We start from the raw sequence: 15,561 nt of genomic DNA on the forward strand, positions 1-15,561 counted from the left end.
GATAAAACAGCACAGCTGTATTAATAATATAGAACAATATTTTTGAGATCTTGAATAATTCTAATCTGAAAAAAATAGGAGGAATGGGAGTTTACCAAATTTAAATAACTTCTGTTTAAAAAGAGCTACTACAAAGAAAGTGAAAATACAAGCCACAAAATGGCTTTTGCCATATATAGCTGACAAAGGGTACATATCCAAATTAAGAATATTATCAACATTATGTTGAATGAAATAATCCATATAAAAAAGTGTACAGAGTAGATGACACAAATTTTATAAAATTCAAAACACGCAAGTCTAATCTATGTGGTTAGAAATCAAGATAGTGGTTATCTCTGGGGAAGCCGATGGGGATAATGAATACAGGAAGTAAAGCAGGGCTTGGGGGCCTTGTAATGTTCTTTTTTTTTTTTGAAATGGAATCTCACTCTATCACCCAGGCTGGAGTGAAGTGGCACGATCTCGGCTCACTGCAACCTCTGCCCCCTGGGTTCAAGGGATTCTCCTGCTTCAACCTCCTGAGTAGATGGGACTACAGGCGCCTGCCACCCACACCTGGCTAATTTTTGTATTTTTAGTAGAGACAGGGTTTCACCATGTTGGCCAGGCTGGTCTCGAACTCCTGACCTCAGGTGATCCACCCACCTCAGCCTCCCAAAGTGCTGGCATTACAGGCTTGCGTCACTGTGCCCGGCCTTGTAATGTTCTTTATTGACTTGTGTAATAATTATAACAGGTGTGTCACTCTGTGGTCATTCACTGTCATGTTTAAGTTTGAGTCATGCATGCCACTTCATATTACATTGGAACTTATAATGGCTTCTTGGTTGACTCAGCCCCCTCACCACCATGCCCATATCTCTGTTGTAAGCTCACCTGCACAAAGCTTAACATTCAAAGTGTGACTAATATTTTATTGACATGAAAAAGAAACTAGGTGTGTCTGGGGGGTGGGCAGAGAGAGAGAATGAGGAAAAAAGTAGGGATATGAAAAACGGGGTATCCTTCAATACCAGACTATTTAGGAACCACACTGTCAAAAAGCATAAGAACCCAAAACTTGGAACAGCCATATCCATTGCATGTCTATTCACCTACCACATATAATCAGATACAACAGAAGTAAAAACCGTGTACATAAGATTATTCTCCAGCTTTTTCCTTATATGTTTTTAGACATTTGCCTATACACATAAATACATACTAACATAAGTTTATCACCATCACCATCCCTGCTCCTAATATTCCCTTCTTTAGTATCTCAATGTTAGTATCTCTATTTCCTCACTGATAAAACAATTAAAACAGTTTAGGTCACAAGCTATAATACATGACCTTAAAGCCCAGGAAAGACAGGCAAGAAAGATTCAAACAGAAAAACATCTAGTCCGGTAGTTCTTGAAAACTTTAGTGTAAATTAGAATTACCTGGAAGACTTTGTTAAAATACAAATTCTTAGGCCTTTCTCATCAAGAGTCTACATTTTAAAAGTATTACAGGTGTTTCTGCCGCAAGTGGCTTATGGGGAGGAATACTGATCAAACTGAACATCCTAGCTCCCCTCAGAATTATTATATTACCAAGCCATATATATTAACTCTGGATCTATTTTTAAAATTTATTTTCAAGGAAAAGAAAAATCTATAACATTTACCAGGCATCATAATAATCACCTATTTTCTAAAACTTTCACTTAGATCTGATTTTTTTAAATAATGCAATACCATTGTAGCATACACTAAGGGAACCAGCTATTTAAGGGAACCCTATGGTGAATCCTTCTGTAAAGTGAAAACAATTCCCTTGATTTATTGTTGTATAAATCCAGATTTTCATATCTGAATTCACCTGCTGGGGAGAAATGTTCTCCCCACTGTCTAGGTCCTCTTTGCTAGCCTGCTGTTCAGTATGTGACCTTCTCACAATTCTGTGATTTACATGGAGCAATTTAGAGAAGTAAACAAGTAGTGTTGCATGTTTAACTAGACTGATTGGATTGAAGGGCTGCCAGTAGCTAGCAAGACAAAAGATAAAAGGGGCTCAGGCCTCTGTATAGAAGGAAAACAAAGTAAAAAGGAGGAGGCTACCACCAAAAGAAGGTCTCTGTAACAATGAGAACCGTAAAGAGATAGAGCTATGAAGCTCAAGAGCCCTAAGCTTCAGATATTGTTTTTCACAAGCTGGAGAAGCAATTACCTGCAGGATAGAGTCGCCAGTCCCTTCAATGGCAAGGTAAACTTAGGGAAATCTCTAATCTGATCTGGGATATGATCACAGAGGAATGAGGAAGTGAAGACTTGTTAGAGATGCATGAAGGGAAAGATGTGAGTCTGAAAGAGGCTATCTTTCAAGGCTATTTCACACCTATAGAACCAAGGTTATTTGCATGTTTGTTGTCTCTTTAACACTCTGTGACCTATAATAACAACATACCTATAGCAAATTGGATCTCAAATCCAGTGAAAACAGTCAGAAAATATGGTATGTAAACTCACTACTGAGGACGGAGTTGAAGTTGTATCCCTCTGGACACAGCCCATAAAGAAACCCTGATAACATCATAGCAGCAAAGACAAAATGAAACTTTTTAAATCAGAGTCTACATGTTAGAATGGACAAGCATCCAACAAGGCATCCACAAGGCATTTGTGTCTTAGGTATTCTTTGCCAAATACCTAAGACACAAATGCCTATCATGAAACCTAAGACATTGGTATATAAGCACAATAAATGAGATGATTTGGACAAGATTCTGAGGACCATGTGTAGCACATTGTCAATTTATAAAATTGTCAATTCCCTTCCTATTTATTTCCTACCAGTCTGAACTTATTTTCAACAAGACTCCTTTCTTAAAACATGAAATACCATAATGGGCTAAGGTCCAATTTGCCACCAATTAAATTGAATACATTATTTCTGCACATCTACTACCTGCCACTACTGTGGAGGACACAAACATGAATCAAACACGACCTTTGTGTTACCTGGAACAGCCTTTTCCTTTCAATATGGAGTTGCAAAATTACCTTCTTTATTGATCACACCCTTAGTAATATACCATTAGAACTCCTACCTTAAAGGGAAAAACAGTTCATAAACGAAATAAGATGTGCACAAATGACCTCAGTGTGAAGAACAAGTCAAAATGCCACAGATTTCTGGTAAGTCCTATGAAATTCACCAGCTGTTTTAAAATTAATCACAACAGTTAATCAGAAGAAGAAATGCATAATTCATAAAATTTTATTTTTCTTAAATGACAGCAGTATACACCAAACCAATCCATCTGAGAGACAGCTGGAGTCCTTTCTCACATTGTCAGGCACAGTCAAGATCAGGGGAGTATGTGAAGCAAGGGAAAAATTTAGCATGGCATCAAATACTAAAATCATCCTATACTCAAAAGCCAAACTGTTCATCATTCACATCCAGGGGAAATAAATATAGGAAACTAAGAGCTGAGTTTCTGAAGTATAGCTCTATCTTTAATTGCCCACTTGGCAAGGCTTCCTATCCCATACAAACACTATATACCAGTACTCCAAAGTCAACCACAAACAAAAAGGGCTTCTCTTCCCAGAAAGGCCATCATGCCCTGGAGTCCAAATTAACAAGAATTGAGCCATCATAGGATCTGATTATCTTCCTTTTTGTCAACCTCGGGGAATTGCCATGACCCCTAAACATTCTAATTTTCCTTGAATCATTTTCCAATGAATATTGTAGATATGACATCCTTGATATTCTTTTTCTTCTTTTGAAACATATTTATATATACCCAGTTCATGCTATCTTTTAGGGCTAACAAGTTTCATCCATTAAAGCAGTGGTTTTCACATTTTATTTTAGGAATGGAAACTTTTCTTTTTACCCCAAATGATCAAGAAATCAAATATGTAAGACAGATCAAAGTGAAGCTCGTCTGGTTGAAGCAGGGCTGTGGATGTGTGAAGCCCTGCTGCCTGAGCCTCCCTCTCCTCCCCAGTCCCTTAGTGGCTCCTCAGGGGGCTTTGCAGAACTCCTAGGTAAAAGGTATCCTTTTAACTATTATTATATTAGGGAGAAAATGTTATTTTAATAACTGGACAGAATTCCTCAGAGAAGAAGCAATAATATTTGTTACAAAATAACTTGATAGTCGATTGGGCATAAAAGGTGAGATCAGGAGAACCTGCATTAGAAAGAAAAAGCTTAAAATAGAGCAAGTTTAACTTTCCTGCATAAAAATTTAATAAGAGTCTGTGGTAGGAGAGCGAGGTAAAAGGACATTTGTGATGCTGTGAAATAAGCCTCCTTCAATTCCCCAAACACAGAAAGCTCATATGGGTGAGTATGTGTTGTGAAAATCAAAGAAATGTGGGTAAGCCCGCAATTCTGGACTGGCGTGGAACAAAGGAAAGAAAAGAACAATGGAAGGAGAAAGAGGCCAGTAAGAATGAAAATTCATTAGAAGCAAAACATCAGAACTGGAAGTAATAATAAAATGTGAGTCCCTTTTAATTTCCAGAGAAATAAAATGGGAGGGCAATGAACTTCCAACAGAATATGGGATAGGCTTCAGATATAATGTTATCTAAATTTCAAAAACTGCAACTTAAGGCTTAGGTTCAAATGCTTCTATTTGGCACATGAGGGGACGATGAGATCTTTCTGTCTGAGGTTGAAATGAAAAATAACTGAAAAGATCCCTCTCTTCTTCCTAAGTCTTCTTCCAAGTCCTTAGTCCTTACACGGAGAGACAGAGATAAAGGAAGAGACAGAGAAAAAGAGAGACTTTCTTAACACTCCTAGAAAAAAAGTAGAGGAAAGGAAGAGAAAGATGAAGGAGGAGACAAAAGTAGAAGAGGAGAAAAGATAGGAATAAAAACAACCAAAAAATAAGGGTTTTGACATAAAATGAGGTAAGTAGGAGACTCAGAAAAGAGGGGAAAGAGTAAGGCATGGGTAAATTTCTATTCAAGTAAGGAAAGCCCCTTTTACAAATGAACTTTTCTCCTCACCCAAAGCATAACTTAGAAAGTCCAAAGTCCAAAGCCCTGAGAAAGCATGGCTTATCCTAATTCCCTTTATCTCCCAATTTGCAATTTGGAGAAGAAGGGAGCTTAGGGTTCTCCATTATTTTTCCGTCTGAGGATTTCCCTTTGGGAGTGGGAATTGGAGAAAATCTTGGAAGAAAAAGTAACTTACTCTTCAAAACATCTAAGCCTTGGTATCAACCTATCATTGCCTCTTCAAATTACCATCTCATTCTTCTCTGCATGGAGTTTCACCTTCTCTTTAGTTCTTGAAAGAGTTCTGAATCACTTTCTTCAACTTGAAGAGAAAATATTATCTTTTAGAAGAAAAAAATCATGCTATTCTCCCTTTCATGTTTGCTTATGATTAACTTGGTCACGAAAGCTCTTTCCTCTGAGATATTTCCTGTGACATGTCATCTATGCTGCTATAATAAACAGTATTCCAACAATTGTCTCTTCGCCATATCTCATTATCAGGCCAGTACCCAGCCAGAGCCACACAAAGCAGTAACATGGAGAAAACAATTACTCTTCTGCTTCCCTAAAACCTGTGGTTTCCAATGTTTTAGAAATCTAAAGACCTTTAACAACATGTTTGTGAAACTATTATCTGCCCAATATCATTTAATTGAGAAAATCTATGCTAATAAATAGTAATTGAACTGAATAATACTTTCCCATCACCATGTACTTTATTCATCACAGAAGTGACGTGCACTTATTTAATCAATGATACCACATAAAGTAACCATATATGTTACTTATTCAATCCACACACAGTGCTTGGTCCTCAAATACATCCTTGGTCCCTTGCAATAATGCAGTGCTTTTCCTCTTCCCAAGATGTCTATGGCTCACACATTGGAAACCACTGGATGTTTTCTAATTAGGACAGCCTTTTTCTTTCAATGTGCAACTGCAAAATTACCTTTTCTACTGATCACACCCTTATTCATACATCTTCAGGACTCAAACTTTCCGTTTGGGCCACACATGCATATACTTATTTACATGCCTTAGTTGTTTTTCTCTCCAGAAGCAGACTATCACCTTGAGAGTAGGGTTCTTCAGCAATTTCTTCTATTTCTCATGCCTCCCACATATCACACTTCAGGGCCCTGCAGAAATTATACTCAATAAATTCTGGTTATATGAAAAAATCACTCTTTGTTTTCTCAATGTGTCCAGGTACATTCTTTGTCACCTCTTTCATCCTCGAAGTATGGAACTACCTATAAATCCCTTAACACATCAGGTTATCTCAGATCTTTGTGAATTTGCACATTCTAGGTTCCCTCACCAACTGGACTAGGAGATTTAGGAGGCTAGGTAAATGTCTTTCTCAGACAGTATACTATTCACACTTCATTCCTTTATTCAACAAATATGTGTTAATTATCAATAGCTGTTCTTCTAAGACAATCCGTAAACTCCTTGAGAAAGACAACTGTATTTTTGACATCTCTAGATGACTAGAACACAGTTCCTGGCACGTAATAGATGCTCAGAATATGGTGATGGAATTGATTTATCACAGCTATTGTAAATGCAACCTACCTTTGCCTATAATCTGAATATCTTATGTGTAGAAGACCAGCCAGTAAAAGATTTTGGGACAGAGTTTACACACACACACTACTCCTCCTGGAGCTACTCATCTGGCCTCAGAGAAAGATTGTTTTTTGCTTCTGCATGTTACTATTAAAAGTTTTGTAATATTTCCCATTAAAAAGGCAGCTAGTGAAGTAGTTAAAAGACATTGGAATCAGACAAATCTAGGTACAAATTCTGACTCCATCACTTATTACTTGTGTGACTTTAGGGAAGTCACCTGATTTTTCTGAGTCTCAATTTTATCACCTACAAAATGTAGAGGAAACTAACCCCTATTCTACATGGTAAATATGTAGCAAATAATTTGGCAGACAGTAAGTGCTCAATTAACATTAGCTAACAATATTAAAAAGTACTATTAAGATTTATTATATATCCCTAAAAGAATGCCACAGGCCCTGAATAAAACACATTTATCGCTTAAATGTAGCCCTTTAAATCCTCACCCACTCCTCTCCCAAAGTCTTTCCCTAGTCAAGGACCAGGACTAAACAACTGCTTGCAAAAGGCACAGGAATATTCCCTTGAACTTTCAGAGGCTTTGGGACACTGATCAGTGTCATCAGGCCTACCTCTGCATTTAGTGCAAAATATCCCACAGGACACAAGGCAAATGAAGCAGTTCATTATCTGGAGGCTGGCTTTCTGTGAAGAAGCACCTTCTCTTCTCCATTAAAAGAAATATGACATTTTGAATATCTGTGTTTTTTTAAATGTCTTGTGATTAAAAAAAAAGAAAAAGAAAAAAAACGACGAGAAGCCTTTAAAAAATCAGAAGATAGGCTAAGAGTGATCAGAAATCTTGCTAGAATTATTACTAAGGAGACTGATTGTATGCAGATGGCCTGGCAAATGGTGGGTAGGGGGAGGTGTTAGCAGCCTGGAGTGACTTGAAGCTGGCAAGCAAGGAAAGGGCTAATTGGAAAAGGGCCATTTCAAGGATTCACTGTTCTGGCAGGAGGTCACAAAACATGTCATCACCCTCACTTTCCTCACTTTTTTGTTTCTTCTGATTCCATGCAGTTAGTGGTTAGAGGTAAGAGAAGGCATAGACTGCCTCTGATTGGCTAAGTTAGAACAGACTTTAGGCTCCAGGTCAGGGGTTGGCAAACTTTTTCTGTAAACAGTCAAGTAGGAAATAGTTTATGCTTTGCAGACCATATGGTCTCTGTCACAATTACTCAACTTTGCTACTGTGATGCAAAAACAATGCTGTGTTCCAATAAAACTTTATTTACAAAAACAGCCTGCTATCTGAATTTGGTTCATGGGCCATAGTCTGACCACCTCTGCTCCGGAAGAATACATCTGAGGGAGCCAAAAAAGATACCCAAAAAGAGTCTTTTTGGAAAATGGGAACAGCACGTGCAGACCTAAGATCATGAGCTTATAGCTATTATCTAGCTATATGACCTTGGGTAAACTATAAATCTGTTTATATCTTAGTTTCCTTATCTGTGAAATGAGGTGGTTAGAGTTGATTATGATAATCAAGATGATTAACATATCTATCTCTTTACTTAGTTATCTTTCTTTTTGTGGTGAGAACACTTAAGATTTGGTCTCTTAGCAATTTCAACTATGCAATACAGTATTATTAACTATAGACCTCATGTTGTACTTTAGATTTCTAGAAGTTATTCATTCTACTAACTGAAACTTTGTATCCTTTGACCAACATCTTCCCTTTCCCTACCCCCACCTTGCCCCCCTTTGCCCCAGTAACAACCATTCTACTCTATGCTTTCATAAATTTACATTTTTAAGATTCCACATATAAGTAAGATCACATACCATTCATCTTTCTGCATCTGGCTTATTTCACTTAGCATAATGTCCCCTGGGTTAATAAAAAGGCCCGCCAGGTGTTTCTACAATCTGCCATCAATTGGCTGGAAGTAGAGCTCTTCTGTTGCACCAAGGATGACTTGAGATATGCTCCCTATATATATGATGATGTTTTGGCTTTTCTCTTCTTGTGTATGAGAGAGAAAGAAGGGGAGAGAAAGAAGGAGGGAAAGATATTTCATTTTCTGAGAAAATGGAGGAAGAAAAGAAGGGAGGGGAGTTTTTAAGAGATAGAGCTGAGTCATAACAGCTTCTGCAAAATCACTGGAGTCAAATACAGCAGATCTAAACTGGGATTTAAAAAACCTACTATTATCTCATCTGTTATTCTGAAAACCCTCAAAAAGCTGATAACATCATGGCTAGCTAGCATCTATGGGGCAATTTTATCCACGCCAGCTGATTTTTTCTAAAAGCACCTGCAAAATTAGACTAAATTAACTGAAAGACTATCCTGAATTATTCGCACTGCCCCGGGGACTCAAGCAGTGGTGTAGGATGGTTTCAATGACCAAAAACAAAGGGAAAATATGATAAAACCACCTCACTTCACATAATTTTACCATTCATAATGGCCAGTAAAAGACAAATTAAAGGATTTATGCCTTATTGAGTATTTCTTTTCTTTCTGAGATCTTACATGCAGAAACAGATAATACTGCACCATACCAGTTGTGCAGCAAATGTGAAGGCAGAATATATATGTTGAATATCAGGATTAATTTAAAGCAAGAAATAGAATTTATTGAAATAGTGTACTATGGAATGGAAGGAACAGTTAAAAAGCTAGAACCTAAAGGAACAGGAACCCAGTTAGTTCCAGGGATCACAATAACAGAAGGTTTTTGACCTCTCTGACCCCCCACCCCCACATTGAGGTAGCCACTATCATAAAATATGTCGATCATCATTTCTTTCCTTCAACATATTACTAAATTCATATGCAGCCCTAAAAATACATTTCAAGTTTTACAGGTCTTAATTTATGTAAATGTAATCACATATGCATTCTTATGTGACTTTTTTTACTTACATTATATTTGTAAGATTCATTCATGCTGATATATATTGTCATAGTTGATCCATTTTTTTTACAACTGTATAGTATTTTACTGTGTGAATACATCATGTTTTATTTACTATTCTCCTGTCAATGTACATTTGGATTGTTTCCAGATGTTTGCTAATAAAACAATGTTGTTGGAGGAAGGAAGGATAAATAGAGCATTGAGGAATTATAAGGCAGTGAAACAATTCTGTATAACACTACTATGAAGGATACATGTCATTATACAGTATCGAAACCCGCAGAATGTACAACATCAAGGGCAAATCCTAATGTAAACTATGGACTTTGGGTGATAATGATGTGTTAATGTAGGCTTGTTGACGGTAACAGTGTACCACTCTGGTGAAGGATGTTAGTGGTAGGAGAGGCTATGCATGTGTGGGGGCAGAGTGTATGGGAACTCCGTACTTTCTGTTCAGTTTTTCTGTGAACCTAAAACTGCTCTAAAAATAAAGTCTATTAAAAAAGCAATACTGTTATACAAGGATTCATTCAGTAGAGAGTCACTGAGCTCTTAGAATGGACCAGAAACTAGTCTGGGCCCATGGATTTCAGTAGTAAAACAGCAGACAAAAATGTCTGGCTTCATGGAGTTTATATTGCAGTGGGGGGAAACAGCATATTAGATGGTGCTAAGTGCTATGGATAAAATTAGAGCAGGAAAAGGGGTTAGGGAGTATTGGCAGGGTATAATTTTAAAAGAGAGTGGTCAGGGTAAGGCTTACTGAGAAAGTGATATTTGAGTAAAATCCTGAAGTAGATGAGGGAGCAAGTCATTCTCCTCTTGGTGAAGAGTGTTTCAGAGATTAGCAACAAATGCAAAAGTCCTAAGATAAAAGCATTTCTGGAGTGTTAAGAAAACAGCAGGGAAGGTTCTGAGGTTGGAGCCGAGTAAGCAAAGAAGAGAGTTAAAGGACATGAAGTCAGACAGGTAATGAGAAGGTGGGCAGAATAGTTTCTGTAGAACCTTTTAGGTAATTGTTAGAATTTGGGCTTTTATTGTGGGAGAGATGAAAAACTACTAAACATGTATTTCAAGAAAATATGTGGTAGTATTTCTAGAATATATATGGTAGAATTATTGGATCATAGGGTATATATACCTTCAACATCATAATGAATACCAAATTATTATCAAATAAAACCATATCAATATACACTTTTATATTTGTGAGTATATAAAAGATACTCATAGCTACACAACTTCACCAACACTGACATTATCAGGCTTAAATATGTTTGCCAATCTGTAGATTTAAAATGATGTCTAATTGAGGACATAATTTTTATTTTTCTGATGACTAATGAGACTGAACTTTTATTCATTTTTTCACGAAATAATTTTATTTCAACCCTTCACGTCATTGGCATAATTTTTTTTAACAAAACCAGAGCCATTTTTTGAGTCACATTATATTTTCTTCTAAGTTGTTTAAGATCCAGTTTTTTAAAAATCTGTGCATGATGCTTTCACTGAAATTTTTATCCTAAGCCTCAAGTAACTTTTTGATTTTTTTTTATTTCTGCTACATAATCACTTTCAGCATTTATAAGACTTTAAAATTGGGGAATAATTTACATGCAGTAAAATGCACAGACCCTTAAGTGTAGAGTACTTTCATTTTTGACAAATGCTTACAGCTGTGTGACCCAGATCCCTATCCAGATATAAAACAGTCTATTGCCTCCGAAAGCTTCCTTTTATCCCTTTTGAATCCTCTCCCCAGTCCCTGCACCCAGGGCCAGAAGTAACCACTGATCTGACTTCTATTACAATAGATTAGTTTTGCCTATTGTAGAACTTAGTATGAATAAAATCATACAGTGTATATGCTCTCATGTCTGCCATTTTTTTACTCACTATATTTCTGAGATTTTTCCATGTCTTGTATATATCATTGATACTTTACTTTTTAGTGATGAGTAGTATTCCATTGTATGAAGACAATTTGTCTATTCTCCTATTAATGGATATCTGGACTGTTTCTAGTTTGATGTTTTTATTAATTAGTCTGCTGTTATGGACTGAATATTTGTGTCCCCTCAAAATTCATATGTTGGAATTTTAACCTTCCATGTGGTAATATTAGGAGGTGAGATTTGGAGGAGGTAATTGGGTCACGAGGGTGGAGCCTTCATGACTGGCATTAGTGTCCTCATAAAAACATGCCCAAGGGAGCTGTTTAGCTTTCTTTTGGCTATGTGAAGAAACAGTAAGAAGTCAGAAGTGTGCAACAGAGAAGAGTCCTCTTCAGAATCTGATCATGCTGGCACTGTGATCTCTGATTTTCAGTCTCCAGAATTATGAGAAATTAATTTTATGTTTAAGCCAACCAGTCTGTGGTAATTTTTTATAGCAGCCCAAAAGGGCCAAGACAATTGCTAGGACCATTCTTATACAGAGCTTGGTGTGGACAATGTTTTTATTTCTCTTGCGTAAGTACCTAGTAGTGTAACTGCTGAGCGAGGGAGTAAAATCTGCCAAAAAAGTTTCTAAAGTCATTTTATACTTCACACTCTTACCAGCAATATATGAGTCACAGTAGCTCCAAAATCTTATCAACATTTTATGGTGTCAGACTTTTTCATTTTAGCCATTTCAGAGGGTTGTATCTCATTGTGAACAGGTATCTTATTGTGGTCTCTTCATACCTTTATTTGACATTTGTGTTTCCTATCCTGTGATGTGTCTCCCTATGTTTAGCCCATTTTTCTGTTGAAATGTTTATCCTTTTCTTTTTTAATTCAGGACAATTATTCATATTTCTGGGTTCTCATATTTTGTCAGTTTAGTGTGTTGCAAATATATTCTCCGACTTATGGCTTATTTTATTTTCATGAAGATGTTTTTTGATGATCAACAGTGATTTTTCCCCACTTTTATTGAGGTATAATTGACAAACAAAAACTGTATATGTTTAAAGTATATAACATACTTTATAAAACATGTTTTAATATGCATATACATTGTGAAATAATTACCACAAACAAGCTAATTAACATATCTATCACCTCACAAAGTAACATTTTTTGCAAGTGGTGAGAACATTTAAGGTCTACTCTCTGCAATCTATCCATCTGACAAAAGGCTAATATCAAGAATCTACAAGGAACTTAAATTTACAAGAAAAAAATCAAACACCCCCATCAAGAAGTGGACAAAGAATATGTACTTCTCAAAAGAAGACATTTATGAGGCCAACAAACATTTGAAAAGAAGCTAATCGTCACTGGTCATTAGAGAAATGCAAATCAAAACCATAATGAGATACAATCTTATGCCAGTTAGAATGGCAATCATTAAAAAGTCAGGAAAGAACAGATGCTGGAGAGGATGTGAAGAAATTGGAACATATTTACACTCTTGGTGGGAGTGTAAATTAGTTCAACCATTGTTGAAGACAGTGTGGCAGTTGCTCAAGGATCTAGAATGAGAAATACCATTTGACCCAGCCATCCCATTACTGGGTATATACCCACAGGATTATAAATCATTCTGCTATAAAGACACATGCACATGTATGTTTATTGCAGCTCTATTCACAATAGCAAAGACTTGGAACCAACCCAAATGCCCATCAATGATAGACTGGATTAAGAAAATGTGGCACATATACACCATGGAATACTATGCAGCCATAAAAAAGAATGAGTTCATGTCCTTTGCAGGGACAAGGATGAACCTGGAAAGCATCATTCTCAGCAAACTAACACAGGAACAGAAAACCAAACACCACATGTTCTCATTCATAAATGGGAGTTGAACAATGAGAACACATGGACACAGGGATGGGAACATCACACACTGGGGCCTTTCGGGGTGGGGGGCTAGGGGAGGGATAGCATTAGGAGAAATGCCTAATGTAGATGACGGGTTGATGGGTGAGCAAACCACCATGGCAGGTGTATACCTATGTAACAAACCTGCACGTTCTGCACATGTTTCCCAGAACTTAAAGTATAATAAAAAAATTACTTGTTAGAAGTGTGTTCTATTACTTGGAAAATATGCTGTTATATGAAAAAAGCATGTTGCAAAGAGATGTTATAAGATTACATTTTCCTTTGAAAATATATCTCTACGTTATATGTGCATACCTCACACATGCATATGTGTGTATACACACACATGCAAAGTTATTTCAGCTGAGAGTGTAGCTGAAGGGAACATGCTATGGTTTAAGACACTGTATGCTGTGGAGGAAAGTCAATTCCAATAATTTGTTATAAGAGCTCACATATTTCGAATCAAGGCATTCTGTTAAGAACATGATTTATTTAAATTAATGTTTCACTTTTCTAAATGTACAGATCTACATATGACACATGTTTTGCCTATGGTAACTAAAGAATTCATCCCTATTTGTATGCTTTATGTCGACTGAAGTAGACAGCCCTCACTTTAACAATTAAATTGCATTCAACTTCTTCAGGCAAGAAAGTCAGTGGCTCATTCTTTTCATAATTAAAGACATAGTACATGTTTTACTTCCAGTAATGGCAAAGTAATTGAACCAAACCTCCCATAGCTTATATCTGGGAAAAAAAATAAAATAACTATCTAAAAGCACTTGAGGACACTAGAACTTATTTCTTCTATCTAACTGTATGTTCGTACCCATTAACCATCTCTCTTCATTCTCCCAATCCTCCCCAGCCTCAGCTAACTACCATTCTACTATCTACTTCCATGAGATCAAATTTTATAACTCCCAAACATAAGTGAGAACATGTGGTATTCGTCTTTCTGTGCCTGGCTTATTTCATTTAATGTAATGACTTTCAGTTCCGTCCATGTTGCTGAAAATGACAGGATTTCATTATTTTGTATGGCTAGATAGTATTCCATTGTGTATATATACCACATTTTCTTTGTCCATTCATCCGTTGATGGGCACTTGGGTTGATTCCCTATCTTGGCTATTGTGAATAGCACTGCAATAAACATAGCTGTCCAAGTTTCCCTTTGATATAACAATTTCCTTTCCTTTGGATACATGCCCAGTAGTGTGATTGCTGGATCGTATGGTTGTTCTATGTTTCATTTGTTTGAGAAACCTCCATACTGTTTTGATAGAACAGTAGGCTGACTATAGTTAACAATTTATTGTATATTTCAAAATAGCTAGAAAAGAATATTTGAAATATTCCCAACACAAAGAAATTATAAATGTTTTCAAGGCAATGGATATTTTAAATACTCTAATTAGATCATTACATGTTATATGTATGTACCAAAATATCACATGTATCCCATAAATGTGTATTCATTATGTGTCAATGAAACTTTTTTTAAAAAAGATCTACTCTCTTAACAGATTTCAAATATACAATATAGTATTGTTAATTACAGTTACATCAATATTTATTAAGTCCCCAGTACTTAGTCATCCTGCAAAACTGAAACTTTGTACCCCTTGAGTAATACCTCCCCATTTCTCCTACCCCCTAATCTTTAGTCACCACCATTCTACTCTCTGCTTCTATTAGTTGAACTTTTTAAGATTTCACATATAAGTGAGATCATGCAGTATTTGTCTTTTTGTGTCTGGCTTACTTCACTTAGCATAACATCCTCCAGGTTCATCCATGTTATTTTAAAACACAGAATTTTATTTTTATTTTGTAAGACTGAAAAATACTCCATTGTGTGTGTGTGTGCATATGTGTGTGTGCATGTGTATTATTCTGCAGTATCAATTGTAATGTCTTCTCTTTCTTTTATGATTTTATTTATTTGAGTCTTTTCTTTTTTTCTTAGTTTGTCTAGCTAAAGGTTTGGCCATTTTGCTTGTGTTCTCAAAAAAAACTCAATCTTATTGATCTTTTTCTATTGTTTATTTTTCTCTTTCATTTATTTCTTCTCTGATCTTTATCCCTTTCTTCTGCTTGCTTTGGGCTTAGTTTGCTTTTGTATGGTTACTTAATATGTAAAATTAGACTGTTTATTTGAAACCTTTCTCTTCTTTTTTTTTTTTTTTTTTTTTTTTTTTTTTTGTTGGGTAA

At 36.2% G+C, this 15,561-nt stretch overlaps 1 pseudogene; it reads left to right on the forward strand.

Annotated features, from left to right (window-relative positions):
* LOC112615270 overlaps positions 1 to 15,561 on the forward strand; it is a 47,499-nt pseudogene that overhangs the window by 21,147 nt on the left and 10,791 nt on the right.

The sequence above is a fragment of the Theropithecus gelada genome, chromosome X, assembly GCF_003255815.1.
Source record: "Theropithecus gelada isolate Dixy chromosome X, Tgel_1.0, whole genome shotgun sequence".
NCBI classification, from domain to species: Eukaryota; Metazoa; Chordata; class Mammalia; order Primates; family Cercopithecidae; genus Theropithecus; species Theropithecus gelada.